Here is a 20498-nt window from a genome sequence, read left to right on the forward strand (position 1 = left end):
GGTCGAGATCACTAATCATGAAAAGTACTCCTCAATCGTAATGGTCGGGCGGTTCTTTCGAGTATCGTTTTATACTTTTTCAGGCTCGAGAGACACAAATTTATGAAAAAGGACCCCCTAGAGTTTTATTTTCCGTGTCTTTTTCAAACTCTCTAAACATGAAAAAAACTCTGAGTTTTACCTGTGTCAGACTCATTAAACCCTAACGACATTGGACTCGTCACCATGACGAGACTTGAGCTTCTCCTTCCTAGGGCTCGTTAAACTATTACTAGGTTGGATTCAATAGTAGGTTTATCATTGATTGTCCATGGTAGCTAGTCACTCTTGAACATCGACACTTTTGCTTCTTGTCGGGTTGGGACATCCATGCATCATCATTTGGCCTTCTACGGGATTGGGTTGTCATTTAGCCTCATTCCATTTGATTTACACCATTTCCATTGTGCCTCTGATCCCTTGGTACTTGAATGCTGCCACCCTCCGAAGTCGTGTCACCAACATGTTCAAGAGCATAATCCTTCTGCAGTTTACACCCTCGCCTTCTCCTTTGGTACTTTGTTTCATCATCTACCACTTGTTCCTTATCTCATGTCGTTGATGGGGGAAACATTATGGCCCTCCTATGATGGGTCATCTCCTGTTGACATCAGCTCATTATCCAGGAGATTGACCTAGAGATCCCTTTGGTACCTTAGAGCTTGCATGCCTGAATGGCAAGTTCTTCGCACCTGACGGTCAACTTTCATCATTGGTCACTGATTGGGTGATTCCATGAGTGTTTGACTTTAGATCCTTTTTCACATTTCATGGATTGTGCTATCTAGTACCTTGAGAACCATTGGCATTATTGGTGGTTTCTCTTGCACTTGTTAACGGTTTTCATCATTAACGAGTAATCAAGCGACTTTCTATCATGCTCGACCTCAGCACATCTATTCGCATGCTAGAATTTGTACTATGATCGAATGGGTTCAAGACCTTGAACTCAGATTACATATGTTCGGGCTACATGGATTGGTTTATGATTACATGACTCATTGATGGATGGCTGCGACCATACCTGAGTCTTCATGGATGGTTACGACCATACCTTTATCATTATCATGGTCTCATTCACTGGATGGCTGCGTCCATACCACAGACCTATTTCGTATGTCTTTTGGATGGCTGCGCCCATGCCTAGACTACGTGTACTTCATTATCAGAGATATCAGTTGTACTTGAATGCAGGTTCTTCCAGATGGTGTTCTAGCTCAGTCAGTTTCATAAAGCATTTCACCCCTCCCACTCTCTCGGGCTTCATACTTTAGGGGGCATCTGTTACATAGTAATTTGTCACTGTCTTCACTCCAGTCCTCCTACTATGTCATGTGTCCAAGTCAAGCATGCTCACATTAGACAAATTCTCTCTGATGTTGCCAAATGACCCACTTTTCATAAGTTATCTGCCTCATCATGACTATGGACTAAATATACGCGCTGAAGGGCACTCATAAACAGTCCAGATGCACTACCATCGCGAAAGTACACCTGATTCCTGCGATGGTCGGATTACATCTCTCAGCACGAGGTTACTTGTAATCTTCAGCGATGGTCTAACTATCTACGTTATTCACTAGCGATGTCAGCGCTGAAGATCGGTTATGCCCCCACGATGATCCATATTGGGTGAATTTGTTCTAACAATCAACCTTCCAGATGACTCCAGACCTAGTTGTTGGCATAGTTTATATCAACCTACTTTCTCTGGAGTGGTTGTTCCGTCATTTGTGCTACCTTCCTTAGAGATAAGCTCACTCTTCCACCTTTCATGGAGACTCCTTCTCCTATTTAAACTCTCACCATTGCTATGCATTGCTGGTTTATGATAGTTGGCTAGTTGAGCAGTGCTGTTAGTGTTTGTGAGTTTGCTAGATAGTTGGTGTGAGAGTGACAAGTGTGGGATTGTTGATAGCTTGTGGAAGGTTGTGAAGTGCTCTTAATCTTATGTAAAACTTATGAGTGAGAGAGACTTGTATGTTGGGAGATACATCTTCAAAGAGTGAATGCTTGAAGAACATGCTGGCTGGATCCCTTTGAGAAGGCTTGTGACGTCAAGACTTTGGTTGTAAGCTTACTCTTATTTCATTATTAATATAATCAATGATGTTTTCCTATGTCTTGTATGTAATGTACTTGATAGTTCATGACTTCTTGACTTTGTGAGTAAATAGATCATTGTTGTTTTCCGGTTACATGCTTTGTTGTATTTCCTTTGCATTTTTTTAGATTGATCAATCATTAGGAGAAGGAAGCGGAAGCTAGAGCAGTGCAACGGAACTCCATCGACCATGAATTGAGGTAGGCCTCCAACTATGACTATTTAAGGAAAGCTATTGTTGATATGTCCTTGTTTCTGACTAGACCCACTCTAGGGCTAGAGGGGTTGCCTCTGTCCGTAGAGGGAAAAATTTCCTGCATCACAAGTATGACCGGGCATGAACAGTACTCGGTCCTCTAGATTTTCAAGGGCCACTGAGGATGCACCGGACACTGAAAAATGTGCGGTGCTCTTCCAGCTGCTGGACCTTATCTCTGAGTGAACCGATTCCAAGGTGGGCAAGCTGTTAAAAAGAAAAGATAACTCTTCCCGAGGCCCCCGAAGATGTCTCCGGATTTCCTAATGTTGCCGCCTGCCACCATGTCTCAATTTGGAAATATTAACCTGATTCCCTTTCAATGCCCATGTAGAGTGCATCCTTGATATAAGGCTTTCCCATCTCTTAGGATTGACTAACCCATGTCCAAGTGCTGTTCACATGGAAACTTTCCCCACTTCAGTCTTCAAAGTTCTCATTTGAATATTTGCTACTACCACCAAGATTTGCACCGAGGGCCGATCCACCCAAGGTCACGCCCAAGGTTTCTCAACGACCCTTGCATCCTCCTACTCATCGAAGCCAAGAAATTGCTCCAATGGTCAAGTATAGGTTGGGCGCTTCAGTGCCATCCATTTTTGGGGCTAGTTGATTTGGCAGGTGAGTTGTTACACACTCCTTAGCGGATTTTGACTTCCATGACCACCATCCTGCTGTCTTAATCAACCAACACCCTTTGTGGGATCTAGGTTAGTGTGCAATTCAGCATCGTAACTCAACTTTTGGTTCATCCGGCATTGCCAGTTCTGCTTACCAAAAATGGCCCACTTGGAGCTCTTGATTCCACAACACAACTCAATGGAGCAGTCGCACCCTATTACCTATTTAAATTTTGAGAATAGGTCGAGGGCGTTACGCCCCCGATGCCTCTAATCATTTTCTTTACCTGATAAAACTTGCGCATGAGCTCTAGCTATCCTGAGGGAAACTTTAAAGGAAACCAGCTACTAGATGGTTTGATTAGTCTTTCACCCCTATACCCAAGTCAGATGAATGATTTGCATGTCAGTTTCGCTACGAGCCTCCACCAAAGTTTCCTCTAGCTTCGCCCTCCTTAGGCATAGTTCACCATATTTCAGGTCCCAATAGGTTTGCTCGCACTCGAACCCTTCACATAAGCTCAAGGTCAGTTGATGATGCACCCCCTAGAGGGGGGATCTCACTCGTCAGCTTCCTTTCGCCTCACAGGTTTTCAAACCCACTGACTTGCACACATGTTAGACTCCTTGGTCCGTGTTTCAGGATGGGTCGAATGGAAGGCCCTCCAATCAACATCACAAGCATACAGGTGCACAGGGCCTGCCACAAAGGTGCATGCTTCATTCCTCAACCACCGCAATGGCAAACCGACAGGTAATAATCCACCCATGCTAGTGACGATGCAGAGCCCGTGTTGGTTTGCACCTCAAGTCGAGTGGTGAACTAGCCTGAGCTATTCCACATCCAACCAAGATGCATCGACAACCTCCATCCGCTTCCCTCCTGAGAATTTCAAGCACTCTTTAACTCTCTTTTCAAAGTCCTTTTCATCTTTCCCTCATGGTACTTGTTCGCTATTAGTCTCTCGCCTGTATTTAGCCTTGGACGGAATTTAGCACCCAATTAGGGCTACATTCCCAAACAACCTGACTTACCGACAATGCCTAGTGATGCGGCAAGGTCCTAGACCAATAGGGCTCTCAACCTCTCAGGCACCCCCTTCCGAGGGACTTGGCCCAGGTATGCCACTAAGAACGCTTCTACAAACTACAATTCAAGCGACACTGCCACTTGATTTTCATGCTAGGCTCTTCCTGGTTCACTCATCACTACTAGGGGAATCCTTTTAAGTTTCTTTTGCTCCGCTTAATTATATGCTTGAACTCAGTAGGTGTTCTCACCTAAGCTAAGGTCGCAAATTTGGAGCTAAATCCACCCTACTCGATGGGAGGACAAGAGAGAGAAAAGCAAGTTCAAATGATGCCACACAAAGCCCACATTAACTAACATCAACTACACATCCAAAGGCACAAAATCACCGCTCTCCGACGCACACCACAAAACATCGCTTGAGGTATTTTAGCCAACCGCACTGCATTGGGCATGGATGACCAGTTCTGCTACTCCCTAACTTATTGTAGGGAGCGCATTTGAATGGGATGCGACACCCAGACAAACGTTCCCTCGACTGAGGCCTCGGGTGCAAATTGCATTCAAAAACTCGATGATTCATGGGATTCTACAATTCACACTAAGTATCACATTTTGCTATGTTCTTCATTGTAACAAGAGCCAAGATATCCGTTTCCAAGATTTGTTTCCACGTATTACCGAAAAATCCACCACAACACTAAATAGGGGCACCCTCCCCCCACAAAAAATGTAAGGCTAAGGGAAAAAATGAGGAAAGGAAGAAAAACACATGAAAGAAAGGGAAACAAAGGTGTCTACCCCCCTTATAAGAGGAAGCTCAAACAGAGAACAATCTCCCTGATCCCCACAACCTTGCAAAAAGGAGGGAAATGCATGGAACAACAATCGAGAAGGACTAGGGTGGCCACCCCAAGAGCTTGCACTGCTTTTAATCCTTCCCGAACACCAGTCCACAACAATTCCCCCTTTTCTCCATAAAGCTAGGGACCAAAAGGAAGAAGGGAAGAAAACAAGGTGAAATAAATAGAGACCAAACGTGGTTATCGGCTCATAAGGGAAGCTCAAACAAAGCACAAGCCTCCCAAGCCCCGTTCCTTCAATAAAGGGGGGAATTGAAGGGGACAACAATTGAGAAGGACTAACGTGGCCACCCTGGGAGCTCTCACTGTGTTTCATCCTTCTCGAACACCAATCCACAACAATCCCACCTTTTCTCCATAAATCTAGGGGCCAGAAGGAAGAAGGGAAAAAAACAACATGAAAGAAGGGGATATCAACCATGGATACCGGCTCACAAGGGGAGGCTTCAAACAGAGAACAAGCTTCCCCATCCCTATGCCTTTGCAAAAAGGGGGGAACTATAGGGGACAATGATCGAGAAGGACTAGGGTGGCCACCCTGGGAGCTCGCACTACGTTTCGTCCTTCCTGAACACCAATCCACAACAATTCCACCTTTTCTCCGTAAATCTAGGGGCCAAAAGGAAGAAGGGAAGAAAATAACATGAAATAAACAGAGATATCAAATGTGTCTACCGACTCACAAGGGGAGGCTCAAATAGAGAACAAGCTTCCCCAACCCCGTGCCTTCGCAAAAAGGGGGGAACTGCAGGGGACGACGATCGAGAAGGACTAGGGTGGCCACCCCCAGAACTCGCACTACTTTTTGTCCTTCCTAAACACCAATCCACAACAATCCCACCTTTTCTCCATAAATCTAGGGGCCAAAAGCAAGAAGGGAAGAAAAAAACATGAAAGCAAGAGATATCAAATGTGGCTACCAGCTCACAAGTGGAGGCTCAAACAAAGAACAAGCTTCCCAAAACCTGTGCCTTCATAAAAAGGGGGGCACTACAGCGGATGACAATTGAGAAGGACTAGGGTGGACACCCTGGGAACTTGCACTGCTTTTCATTCTTCCCGAACAGCAATCCACAACAATCCCACCTCTTCTCCATAAAGCTAAGGGAAAAAGGAAGAAGGGAAGAAAACAACACCAAAGAAACAAAGATCCCAGGAAAAGAGAGAAGCTCAAAAGCACGCCGAGTAGATGTCTGATAACCAAAAAGAAATAAAACAAGGCACCTAATCAAAATGCATCCCACCTCTTCACACCCTCTCACATACATTATGGCACAACAACCTTTCTAGCTTACAACATAACAAATAACAATCAAACAACCAAGCAAATAAATCACAACCTAAACTTGACCACTAGAAAAGACAAGGGCCATGATGAGACCGGTGTCTGGAGCACATTACTAAGAGGTAAACAACCTCACAACTTGGCACAAGGCTTCAAATGACAAATAGACTACTAATAATAAACCCACCCTGCTATTGCACCCCGCCGTGTACAAAACACCCAACAGCCTTTCCAGTGAGAAAGTCAACGGGGGTCAAGAATCAAACTCCAAAGAGGATTTATCACGGGCCGCCACTTAATGCTGGAGAAAGCTACTGCCATAAATACATCGATGGTGCAAGGCCACTAAAGAGAGGGACGTCCGCAAAGCGCACAGCACGAAACAAAGAAAAGACCTAGTCCCACAAAAAACCCACAATCCAAAGGGAGGAACAAAGACACAACCCACTACTTCTTTTTTCCTTAGAAGGGGAGTGGCTTATAAGAGGACGAGGAATTCCCTCAACGGCAAAGGCACGAGATAAGATTTCCACCCTCATGCCCATTGGTGGGGAAAATTTCAATCTCGATGGACCTCAGACCGAGGGAGGGATTTTTCATTACCTGAACACCCAACCCTTCCGCGAGGGCATATCGAGGAACGATTGGGAGGACTAGGGTGTCCATCCCAACAGGTTGAACTACTCTTCATCCATCCCATACTAACCCCACCCTGACAATTTCCCCTCACGGAAGGTTTGAGCTACCAGGTGCGTGTGCAACCACTCCCTTGACCCAACCACAAGAAAAAAAGCTCACCCAAGCAACACATCAACCACCACCGCCTTTTCGAGAGAACCAACTATGGAAGCCCACATCCTTGGCCCATGCCTTCCAATGAACAAAAGACTGAGCACCACCGCTACGAATGAGTCTAAATTTATCCATCGTATTTCCCAAGCACCTCAACTGCAACAACCATGCCCAGTCGAAAAAATCGTCGGAAGGGATCCTAAGAAACAAGATTTTGAACCCCCTATAGAAACACATTGGGGGAAAGAAAAACAAAGGATGGGTGGGAGAAGCACAAGCATGTCTTGCAAGCACACACACAAGAAAACAACAATGTTCCTGCCAAACACCAAACCCGCTCCCCTAGAGACACACCACATAGTCCCACATTGCAATCAAAACCCAACCAACCTGAACCAAGAAAAAAACCCCTATTATCAATGATCCTACCATAGGTTCACCTATTGCAACCTTGTTACGACTTCTCCTTCCTCTAGATGATAAGGTTCAATGAACTTCTCACGACGTCAACAGCGGCAAACCACCATCGTCGACTCAATTTGAACACTTCATCGGATCATTCAATTGGTAGGAGAGATGGGCAGTGTGCACAAAGGGCAGGGACATAACCAACACGAGTTGATGACGCACGCTTACTAGGAATTCCTTGTTGAAGACCAATAATTGCAATGGTCTATCCCCATCACGATGTAATTGGAGAATATTTCCCAATCCTCTCGAAGTAGGAAGAAAAAATCGTTGGTTGCATCAATTTAGCGCTTGTGCAGCCCAGAACATCTAAGGTCATCAGAGACCTATTATTGCCTCAAACTTCCATGGCCTAAATGGCCATAGTCCCTCTAAGAAGCTGGCCATGAAGGGGAAACTCCATGTAGCTAGTTAGTAGGCTAAGGTCTCGTTCGTTATTGGAATTAACCAGACAAATTGCTCCACCAACTAAGAATGGCCATGCACCACCACCCATAGAATCAAGAGAGAGCTCTCAATATGTCAATCCTTACTATGTCTGGACCTGGTAAGTTTCCCCGTGTTGAGTCAAATTAAGCTGCAGGCTCCACTCCTGGTGGTGCCCTTCTATCAATTCCTTTAAGTTTCAGCCTTGCAACCATATTCCCCCCAAAACCCAAACACTCTAATACTAGGATGGTATCGTATCGTCTTTGAGCCCCTAACTTTCGTTCTTGATTAATGAAAACATCCTTGGAAAATGCTTTCGCAGTGGCCCTTCTTTCATAAATACAAGAACTTCACCTCTAACAATGAAATATGAATTCCCCCGAAAGTCACTATTAATCATTACTCCGGTCCTGAAGGCCAACACAATAGGACCAAACTCCTATCATGTTATTCCATGCTAATGTATTCAAAGCATAAGCTTACTTTGAGCACTCTAATTTTTTCAAAGTAACAATGCCAAAGCTGTGACACATCCAATTAAGGCTAGGAGCATGCCACTGACAAAAGGGACGGAAGGGCAAGTGCACACCAAGTACACGGACCGACCTTTATGACCCAAGATCCAACTACGAGCTTTTTAATTGCAACAACTTAAATATACGCTATTGGAGCTGGAATTATAGCAGCTGCTAGCACTAGACTTTCCCTCCAATGGATCCTCGTTAAGCGATTTAGATTATACTCATTCCAATTACCAAACTCGATGAGCCCAGTATTGTTATTTATTGTCACTACCTCCCCATGTCAGGATTGGGTAATTTGTGTGCCTTCTGCCTTCCTTGGATGTGGTAGTCGTTTCTCAGGCTCCCTCTCCGGAATCGAACCGTAATTCTACGTCACTCGTCACCACCATGGTAGGCCTCTATCCTACCATTGAAATTTGATGGGTATAAATTTGGATGAAGCATCGCCAGCTCAAGGGCAGTGTGATCCATCTAGTTATCATGATTCACTAGAGAAGCGGACAAACCTGTGCTAGCCTTTTATCTAAAAAACGCATCCCTTCCAAAGAGTCGGGAGTTGGTGCATGTATTAGATCTAGAATTAGTATGGTTATCCGAGTAGTATGGTACCATAAAAAAAAAACTATAATTTATTTAATGAGCCATCTACAGTTTCACAGTCTGAATTAGTTCATACTTAGACATGCATGGATTAATCTTTGAGACAAGCGTATGACTATTGGCAGGATCAACTAGGTAGCACACTCCCACTTCAAAGGTCATTTTGGGGGTGCTCTCTTACCAAGAGCAAACCTAAACACCCATCAAGTCAAAGAGATAAAAAAATAGCATGTAAAACTTCTATGCCTTGCACCTCTTACATCCTAAGAAAAAAGCACAAGCAACATGCCAAGGACATGGCAAACAAATTGGTAGACCTGCCGAGCCACAATGCACCAAGGCCACTTCGGAGTTTGCAATCATGCCCCAACCAACAAGAAAATGAGCGATCACTCACCCACTCCCTTAGAAATGCCTCCAAAATCCTCCACGCCCAGCACTGAGGCCACCTAGGAGTCCACCCGGACAACAACAACAGTGGACCTCAATCTCCCAATCGCCTGCAGCAGCCTCGATGCAAAGGAAATAAATGGAGAATGACCAGCCATGCAACCTATATATTATAAACGAGCCCCAACCCTCCCCGCCCCGCATCGAGGCCACCTAGGAATCCACCCTGACAGCAGCAACGATGGACCTCGATCTCCCGATCATATGCAACATCCTTGATGCAAAGGAGAAGGAAGGAAATAAAAAGAGGATGACTGACCACAAATCCTATCATAGAGAGGCCATACAAACCTCCCCGCCCCACACCGATTCCACCTAGGAGTCCACTCGAATAGCAGCAACAATGGACCTCGATCGGATGATCGCTTACTACAGCCTTGACACAAAGGAAAGGGAAGGAAATAATAAAAGACAAACCAATCCCACAAACTCCCTTAGAAATGCCCCCCAACCCTCCCCTCCCCGCACAGAGGCCACCTAGGAGTCCACTCGGATAGCAGCAATAATGGACCTTGATCGCATGATCGCCTACGGCAGCCTCAATGCAAAGGAAACAGAAGGAAATAAAACAAGACCAATCGAGCCCACAACCTCTCTTAGAAATGCCCCCCGACCCTCCTTGCCCCACACCGAGGCCACCTAGGAGTCCACCTAGACAGCAGCAACGGTGGACCTCGATCACTTGAATGCCTACAGCAACCACGATGTAGAGGAAAAGGAAGGAAATAAATGCAAATAAAGAGGCTCGCTACACAATACAAGAACATATCCAAATAGTCGGAGGGATCGGGCACCCCACACACCATACTGTGAGGTAGGAAAGTGTTCCCTCTGTAGACAAAGGAAACCCCTCTAGCCCTAGAGTGGGTCTAGTCATAGCAAAACAAAATAATAATCGATTTCCTTAAATAATCATCACTGAAGGCCTACCTTAAAACCAGTGTTTGGTGAAGCTTCTGTTGCGCTACTCCAGCTTTTGTTTCTTTCTCCTTAATGAGTAATTGACCTAAAACACCACAAGAAAACAACAGGGCACGTAACCGAGAACAACAACAATCTATTTACTTATAAAGTCAACGAATCATAAGCTATCAAGTAAATTGTACACAAGATATAGGAAATCGTTATTGATCATATTAAATTAAATCAAGAGCAAAGCTTACAACCAAGCCTTGATGTTGTAAGCCTTCTCAGTGGGTCTAGCTAGTATGTTCCTTCAAGCATTCACTCTCAAGAATGGGTCTCCCAAATGGATAATATATCTCTCTCATTCAAAAACTCTAATGCAAGGTTAAGGCACTCCAAAACCTCTTACCAAACTATCAAAAATTCCACACTTGTCAAACTCACACCAAAGCTATCTAATCTGCTTCAATCCAACTAGCAATAAGTAACTAGGAACTAGTAGATCATAGTAATGGTGAGTGATTTTATAGGAGGAGGAGCCTCCATAAAATGAGGGAGAGGGAGCTTATCCTCAAGGTAGGTTTCATAAAAGGAAAAACTACCATTCCAGAGGAGAAAAGGCGAACCAATCTGACCCAACAACCAGCTCTAGAAACACCCAGAAGGCCGACTTTTGAACTAATTCGCCTAATTTTGATCGTCACGGGTCATGAACTAGGGCTTAGTGACGACATCGCAAGGGGGAAATGTGTTCGAACCAATCATTGCAATAAACATCTGGAAGACTTGTGCCAAGCCCTAAAATTCATCCATCGTGGGAAACACGTGTACTCCTGCGACGGTATCATGACAATACTGTTCATGAGAGGGAATTGGCGCACATTTTAAGGGTCTACAAGGCACAAAGGGTCAATCTTTAATTTTAGAGAGCACTTGCTTAAATCTTCTTGCATGAGTGGGAAGATATGGACATGTTTATCTGATGTATGACATAGCAGAGGGACTAAGATGATGGGTTCATTTTTACACAATCTTGAACCATCGAGAACTCTGCTTGGATTCAGTTTCATGTTTACACAAGCTTGAAACAAAAAACTATGCTTGTTATAAGTTCTCATGCTGCCAGCATAATAACACAAATCGAGGTACATGCCCCCCAAGCTTCATTGCATCCAATAGAGTGGATGGAATGAAGGTTCACTTTCGAGATTTGAGAAAGACTCAACTTGGAGTTTATGAGATCTTAATCAAAGACTCGATTTGGAAAGGGAGTTGTTTCATTTTTTTAATGAGGTTGACACAATAGAAGAACTATCCTCATGATATTTGTTTCATTGTTTAACGAGGTTGACACAAGATCAAGAACTGTCCTCAAGACTCCTTGTTTCATTTTTTAATGAGCTCGACACAAGACAAGGAACTATTCTCAAAACCCTTGTTTTCATTACTTAACGAGGTTGACACAAGAACAAGAACTCTCCTTGGGACTCCTATTCATGGGCCATACAAAAAAATGACGCCCAAGAGATCTTCACTGGATGGAAGAACCATGCTCTTGGAGGAACACATGTCATTAGGCACGAATGACAGATCGGGTTGAAATTCCCCCAGTACATGATGTACGAGACCATCTGCATGATCATCAACATACACAAAGGCGGAATGGGTAGCCACATAATTTACTTGTGGCAAGGAAGGTATTGCTTGTGAGCAAGGACCGATAGGGGACGATGGTGACACAGGAGCCACCGGGTGACTAAAGAACGATATTTGATCTATGGTCACCATTCTTCCATCGTGCGGAAAACATACCACGTGGAAAAGTGAAGAAACAAGAGCCCCCATGTCATAGATATAGTCATGGCCAAGGAGAAGACTGAAATCTAAATCACCTTGGGCAACCATCGTGTCTATATAGACGGTTTTGCCTCCCAAAGTCATAGGGAACTTTGGGAGGATCCCGAAAGATTGATGAGTTCCTCTGTCAAATGCTAACAAATTCTGAGTAATAGGCACAAGCAGTGGGGAGCCCAAAGCTTGCCATGTAGTGGAAGGCATAAGACTGACAGAGGCACCTTTGTCTAATAGATTTCTCGGTACTACCTTATCATAGGCGCATACTGTGAGTTGGAAAGGCATGTAGGATGGAAGGCAGAATGCATTCAAATGACTCCTGTTAAAGGAAACAACCGAACTACTTGGTGGGGTTATTGTATGATTGCCCCCTTGCTCTATAGGAACTGAACAAGGATGCTCTTTATTGACTGGGATAAGAGGGTCATTCTCAGAACTAAGAGGATCTGACGAGATGAGAAGAACATGAGTAGAATGAACATGACGCTCTTCTGGAGTAGAGTGAACAGTGGGTGGTGAACCCAAGTCGACACTCTTTCTGACCAATGGTTGGTCAGGGAATAGGCATGGCACAGCCAGGCTTGCGAAAAGGAGGATGGATGAGAGAAGAATCCATATTCATCTCTTTGTCAACGGGGAGAGGGTCTAAAGAGAGCCTCTGATAACCAACTAGAAGCAGAGGGGAAGCAGCTATAAGAGCTTCAAAAATGGCGGAAGCTTTATCTAGGAGCGGAAAAAGGTGAAGGAGATGGTTTCCTTTACAGAGCCTATAGGGAAATCAAATCTTCCCTGTCTACTTACCACAGCCAGTTGAGAGGGTAGCATCATCATGATATTCAGAGGATGACGAGGGGTGAGTTGATCACGAGACAAAACTTCTAAAATTATGGGAATGCCAGGACAATCACGAAGAAGATGGTCGCCCTTGCACAATTTACAAGGAAACTTAACCTTTCGCAGAGGAGCAGAAGGTGTCACGACTAGTGAAATACTCAGAACATGAGTTGGATGGGTGGCCGGATGCTTATCCAACTACTTCTTCTTCTTCTTAGCCTCCTAGTTACAGGATGTAGAACTTTCACCAAGCAAAGGAGGAGAGGAGGAAGAAATAGGGGAAGAAGGCATAGGCTTAGCCTTGGAATCATCGTGTCATGATTCAAATGAAGGAGATGGTGGGATAGGAGTCATGACGCTCAGGACCACTGAGGTTGAAAACAGCCAAATGGGCAAACCAATTGTTAACCCAGGCAAGGACAATGTTGCCATATACAGAGCACCAACATTTTCAAAAGGAGGAAACAGACCAGGAGTTCCATCTAGGGGAAGACCATGGCCGATAGACTCGGGGATGGTTGCCATCGGGAACAAGCCTAGAAAACACCCGAACTATAGTGAAGAATCCTAACTGTAACCAAGAATATTTCGTGGGCAGTAAATTTTATGACACGGGAACATAACTTGAACTTTTCATGTTTCAAGAGTTGAGAAAAGGACGAAAAGGTGACTATCGCTTTTGAGGTTTAATGAGCCTAAAAGGAAAAGTGCTCATATGATCCTTTTCTTTTAAGGAGTCAAAAAGGAATGAAAGTGACTACTCTGGAGAACTAGACAGGAGGTTTACCAGACAAACCACAAAACTACATATACACCTTGGTGATCAAATGAAAGAAAAAATAACCAAGGACTTTCCGTATGGCAGTCAGACTTCCTAAATGTTGTATTTTGTGCATTACGGTTTGCAAGGCTTCCTACAGATGTAGGATGATAACCTAGTGGGGTCTCTCGATATATACTTGACGGTATGGGGAGCACAAGTCCGTACTAGTAGCTATTGAGTCACAAAAGGAGGAATCACCCAACCTTAAGCGAAAACAATAATGACTAGGTTTAACAATGCTGGAGCACATCTCTAGCCTAGACCTCTAAATAATGTGCGTTAAGTTCCAATGCATTTTTAAGTTCATTCACTTGATTTCAGAGTTGATATTGAATTAGGTTTCGTTTTTTAGGCCCTACCGTATGTGGCTTAATAATTCCTAGGATGCAGCTACAATGAATAAATCACCTTTCGTTCAATGAAAAACTACCTAAAGGAGGGTAAGGAGTTCATTTCCAAGTAAATGAAAAACCAAGAAAAGCAAATGCAAGCACCAAGAAACAGAATGCATCAAAAACACTAATCTTACAGTGCATCGATACTACTAATGAAAGATTTAAAGTTCGCTTTTCAATTTCTGAAATATGAAAATTTGAAATGCACGTGTACTTTCACTTTCATATACTAAATGAATGCAATCTCTTGATTTTATTTCTAAAAAGACAAATAAGCAAGTGTAAACCTGATCGATCCAAACAATTGTGATCTATGCTTGGTAGTGAAGAAATCGAATCAATATGAAAAATCGGTTCAATAATCAACACTAAAAATCAATCAGTAAGAAAACAAGCAACAAAAAGCCTCAAGAAAATCAATAAGATAGTTGCGGATGAACCTTGGATAGACAAGTAACCCAAGAAAATGACTTCCCAATGAAACCTTTAAAGATCTAGGTCACATAGTCTCAAAACACAAGACCCACTCAATGAAATCAAAGATATAGTACCTTAAATAAAAAAAAATCAAAACAATCTAATGAGAGATAAGAAATAGGAGGGGATAAACAAGACTGATGGATTCAGGAGGTAAAGTTGTAACAACTACTTTACAGGAATCATCGCAGGTGTTACACTAACAACCTAAGACAAGTTGCAAAAGTACACCTTTTTTCAGAGATGTTGTCATAGGTGTTACACTGACAACCTGAGACTAGTCACAAGAATACACCTATTTTTAGAGATAGTCTGATTTCAGGAATCGACACAGGGATTAAACTAGCAATCTGAGATGAAAGCCAAATCATCACAGGCACAAAGCTATAACATCATTGATGTCATCGTAGCTATTTGGCTATCTGTAGCGATGACCTTACGTAAAGCAAAACACAAAGTAAAATCACCTAAATGACACTAGATTGATCTTCCAAACAATCAAAAGGACTCCTAGATTGACCGAGGTAACCCAGAAAATTGATGGTTTAACCCCAAAATCAAGAGACACTATGTAAAAACCAAACAAAAGCAAACAAGAGAAAAAACATACAAAGGATCTGAGTATGGTCGCCAACTTGTGAGGTAGGAAAGTGTTCCCTCTGCGGACAGAGGCAACCCCTCTAGCCCTAGAGTGGGTCTAGTCAGAGGAAAACAAAACAACAATAGATTTCCTTAAATAATCATTGTTGGAGGCCTAACTCAAATCCAGTGTTTGGTGAAGCTTTTGTTGCTGCTCCAACTTCCATTTCTTTCTCCTTAATGAGTAATTGACCTGAAACACCACAAGAAAACAACAGGGCGTGTGACCGAGAAAAATAATGATCTATTTAGTTATAAAGACAAGGAATCATAAGTTATCAAGTAAATTGTACACAAGATATAGGAAATCGTTATTGTTTTATTAAAATAAATCAAGAGCAAAGCTTACAACCAAGCCTTGACATCGCAAACCTTCTTAGAGGGTCCAACCGGTATGTTCCTTCAAGCATTTAATCTCAAAAATGGGTCTCCAAAATGGATAATATCTCTCTCTCATTCACAAACTCTAATACAAAGTTAAGGCACTCCACAACCTCTTACCAAACTATCAAAAATTCCACACATGTCAAAATCACACCAAAGCTATCTAATCTGCTTCAATCCAACTAGCAACCTATAACTAGGAACTAGCTGATCATAGCAATGGTGAGTGCTTTTATAAGAGGAGGAGCCTCCATGAAATGAGGGAGAGGGAGCTTATCCTCAAGGGAGGTTTCATAAAAGGTGGAACTACCATACCAAAGGAGGAAAGGCAAACCAATTTGACCCAACAACTAGCTCTAGAAACACCCAGAAGGCCAACTGTTTGAACTAATTTGCCTAATCTAGATCGTTGCAGGTCATGAACTAGGGCTTAGCGACAACATCGCAAGGGAGTAATGTGCTCGGACCAATCATCACAATAAGCATCTAGAAGACTCGCACTCAACCCTAAAATTTGATCTTTGTGGGAAACACGTGTACTCCTTTGATGGTGTCGTGATGATACTATTCATGAGAGGGAATTGTCGCACATTTTAAGGGTCTACTCGCAACGATGCAGAAACCTAGGCACAAAGGGTCAATATTCAACATTAGAGAGCACTTGCTTAAATCTTCTTGCATGAGTGGGAAGATATGGACATGTTTATCTGATGTATGACACAATGGAGAGACTGAGATGAGGTTAATGACAAATTACTGTGTAACACCTACGTATAGGAAACCTAGGAGATTTCCCATAGCTTTACCAACTAGACAATGAATAATTTTCACCTACGGCCACCTCCATGCAGAGGAGGGAGGTCGAATCATTCCACCTCCAAATCCTTCTTCCAGCTAGCCCCCACCATCAATGTAGCAAGCCTTCTCCCTATTGGATCGTGAACACATACACAATTGAAAGAAAAAATGTTGATAAACGTTGTGACTTAACATTTCCAACTACAAAAGCTTGCCACACACGTGAGATGCAAGGAAAACGCTGATCACTCAATCAAACATATGGGCCAACACATCTATAAAAACCTCAAAGCCAACGCAACCACGGATGATGTCCAGTTTGAAAGGAATTCCAATCCTTAACTTTACAATAAAGAGAACAATGCCTCACATCGCCTGACAGAAAAAGCAAGCAAGAGGGAGGGTAGGTGGTTTACAACCAAAACCCTTCCACATTCCTCTTAAATGTATGCATCTCAACTGACAATTCCAACATAGAAAGAGTACAAGCAGAAGAAACCAACACCATAAACAACCAAACAATGAAGAGGCTAGTTGTCATAGGGAGCCACACCACAAAAACCCATACAACTTCGAGAACTTAGAGCATAAGGGGAATTGTTCACATATTCCTCTCGGGACAAGCATGGCCAACATTACCGCTCATGTGCTACCGAGTGGGTATGGAGAGAAGATGAAAATTGGCCGCCCTACAAATGACCCAAAGCCATTCTTGAGGCAAACCCAAAAAACCAACTCAATTACCAACCCACCTTTCACAGAAAAAGAAAAACCCTCCCCACCAAATAAGGAGGAGGTGAACAATATAACGAGAAGCCAATTTCAATGGAACCACACATGGGTGCCCAGCCCAATCAAAATTTTCTATTCATAACAACCGAGGGGCATGATAGTGACATAGGCACGACGGAGTTTTGGGGTTTCCATCTAGGACCACAATAACGAAGGTTCAAAGGAGCGCTGAGAAAAATTTAACATTTTTATCATTCGGATGGGCAAGAGGGATGAGGACAACATGGACAACATTACCGCTCATGCGTTACCGAGTGGGGATGGTGAGAAGATGAAAATCAGCCACCTTACAAATGACCCAAGGCCATCGTTCAGGCAAAACCAACAAGAAAACTCAATTACCATCCCACCTTTCACACAGAAAGAAAACCTATCACTTGTATCATTTGGATGGGCATGAGGGACCAGGACGAGCCAGGGAGCCACACCACAACAACCCATACAACTCCAAGAACTTAGAGAGAAGAAGGGGAATTGTTCACATATGCCTCCCAGGATGAGCATGGCCAACATTACCGCTCATGTGCTACTGAGTGGGGATGGAGAGAAGATGAAAATCGGCCACCCTACAAACGACCCAAGGCCATCATTCAGGCAAACCCAAAAACACAACTCAATTACCAACCCACCTTTCACACAAAAAGAAAACTTGTCACTTGTATCATTTGGATGGGCACTAGGGGACTAGGACGAGCCAGGGAGCCACACCACAACAACCCATACAACTCCAAGAACTTAGAGACAAGAAGGGGAATTGTTCACATATGCCTCCTGGGATGAGCATGTCGAAAATTACCGCTCATGTGATACCGAGTGGGGATGGAAAGAAGATGAAAATTGGCCACCCTACAAATGGCCCAAGGCCATCATTCAGGCAAACCCAAAAAAACACTTCAATTACCAACCCACCTTTCACACGAAAAGAAAACTTGTCACTTGTATCATTTGGATGGGCATGAGGGGACAGGGACGAGCTAGGGAGCCACACCAAAACAACCCATACACCTCCAAGAACTTAGAGATTAGAAGGTGAATTATTCACATATGCCTCCTGGGACGAGCATGGCCAACATTACCGCTCATGTGCTACCGAGTGGGGATGGAGAGAAGATGAAAATCAGCCACCCTACAAATGACCCAAGGCCATTGTTCAAGCAAGCCCAAAGAAACAATTCAATTACAAACTCACCTTTCGCAAGGAAAGAAAACTTGTCAGCTATATCATTTGGATGGGCTTGAGGGACCAAGACGAGCCCAGGAGCCACACCACAATAGCCCATGCAACAACAAGAACTTGGAGATCAGAAGGGGAATTATTCACATACGCCTCCCGGGACGAGCATGGCCAACATTACCACTCATGTGCTACCGAGTGGTGATGGAGAGAAGATGAAAATCAGCCACCCTACAAATGACCCATGGCCATTCTTCAGGAAAACCCAAAAAAACAACTCAATTACCAACCCACCTTTCACGCGAAAAGAAAACCTATCACTTGTATCATTTGGATGGGCATGAGGGACTAGGACGAGCCCGGGAGCCACACCATAACAGCCCATACAACTCCAAGAACTTAGCAATTTTGACACGGGCTCATGTGCCCAGGAGCACCCTCACATTGAACGACCTGACCAAACGAGTTTACACGGGTGCCCTCAAATGACTCACCCGAATGAGTTTACACGAACGCCGTCAAACGACTCACCTGAACAAGTTTACATGGGTGCCCTCAAACGACCCACCTGAACGAGTTTACACGAACGCCCTCAAACGACCCACCCGAATGAGTTTACATGGGCACCCTCAAACGGCCGGTCTGAACGAGTTAACATGGACACCCACACATGACCGAAATGAAGGCACAAGGTAGAGTTGGGAAAACGAGCTGCACGAACATGTACAAAGCTCACCCTAGGTCACAACTTAGCATTTTTGGTACAGGCTCGTGTGCCCAGGTGTGCCCTCACACTAAACGACCCGACCGAACGAGTTTACACGGGTGCCCTCAAATGACCCGCCCAAACAAGTTTACATGAACACCCTCAAACAACCCACCCGAACGATTTTACACGGACACCCTCAAACAACCCACCCCAACGAGTTACATGGGTGCCCACACACGATCGCAACAAAGGCATAAGGTAGAGCTGGGAAAAGAAGTTGCATGAACATGCACAATGCTCACCCCTAGTCACAACTTAGCATTTTTGATACAGGCACATGTGCCCAGGAACGCCCTCATACTGAATGACCCAACTGAACAAGTTTACACGAGTGTCTTCGAACAACCTGCCCGAACGAGTTTACATGGACGCCCTCAAATGACCGCCCGAATGAGTTTACATGGGTGCCCACATGACCGAAATGAAGGCACAAATGAGAGCCAGGCAAACGAGCTGCACAAACATGCACAAAGACCACCTTGAGTCACAACTTCGCATTTTTGATACGGGCTCGTGTGCCCGGGCATGCCCTCACACTAAATGACCCAACCAAACGAGTTTACATGAACACCCTCAAATGACCCACTCAAACATGTTTACACGGGTGGCCTTGAACGACCTGCCCGAATGAGTTTACATGAACACCCTTAACGACCCACCTAAACGAGTTTACATAGATGCCCTCAAACGACCCACCTGAGAAAGTTTACATGGGCCCCCACATGACCGAAATGAAGGCACAAGGGAGAGCCAAGCAAACAAACTACACGAATGTTCACAAAGACCACACTGAGTCACAACTTAGCATTTTTGATATGGGCTCGTGTGCCCGGGTGCGCCATCACACTGAACGACCCAACCAAACAAGTTTACACAAACGCCCTCAAACGACCTGCCCGAACGAATTTACACAGACACCCTCAAATTACCCACCCAAACGAGTTTACATTGGTGCACACACGATCGAAATGAAGGCACAAGGGAGAGACGGGAAAACAAGTTGCACGAATGTGCACAAAGCCCACCCCGGGTAACAACTTAGCATTTTTGATATGGGCTCATGTGCTTGGGCGCGTATTCACACTGAATGACCCAATCGAATGGGTTTACATGCACGCCCTTGCCTGACCCATCCGACCCACCCAAACGAGTTTACACGGATGCCCCCACCCGACCTGCCCGAATGAGTTTAC

At 44.1% G+C, this 20498-nt stretch overlaps 1 non-coding gene and 2 pseudogenes across 1 annotated transcript; all 3 read right to left on the minus strand.

Moving 5' to 3' along the window:
• Positions 1-2397: 2397 nt before the first annotated feature.
• LOC149168362 (25S ribosomal RNA) lies at positions 2398-4314 on the minus strand (annotated as a pseudogene).
• A 247-nt stretch (positions 4315-4561) lies between these two features.
• On the minus strand, positions 4562-4715 carry LOC149168363 (5.8S ribosomal RNA). Its single transcript, XR_016259969.1, has one exon. It is a non-coding gene; the product is annotated as a 5.8S ribosomal RNA (ribosomal RNA).
• Positions 4716-7406: 2691 nt separating this feature from the next.
• LOC149168364 (18S ribosomal RNA) lies at positions 7407-9148 on the minus strand (annotated as a pseudogene).
• Positions 9149-20498: the final 11350 nt, after the last annotated feature.

This window comes from Pinus tabuliformis, chromosome 4_2, assembly GCF_031772625.1.
Source record: "Pinus tabuliformis cultivar Carrire ecotype Pingquan chromosome 4_2, CPIR1, whole genome shotgun sequence".
NCBI lineage: Eukaryota > Viridiplantae > Streptophyta > Pinopsida > Pinales > Pinaceae > Pinus > Pinus tabuliformis.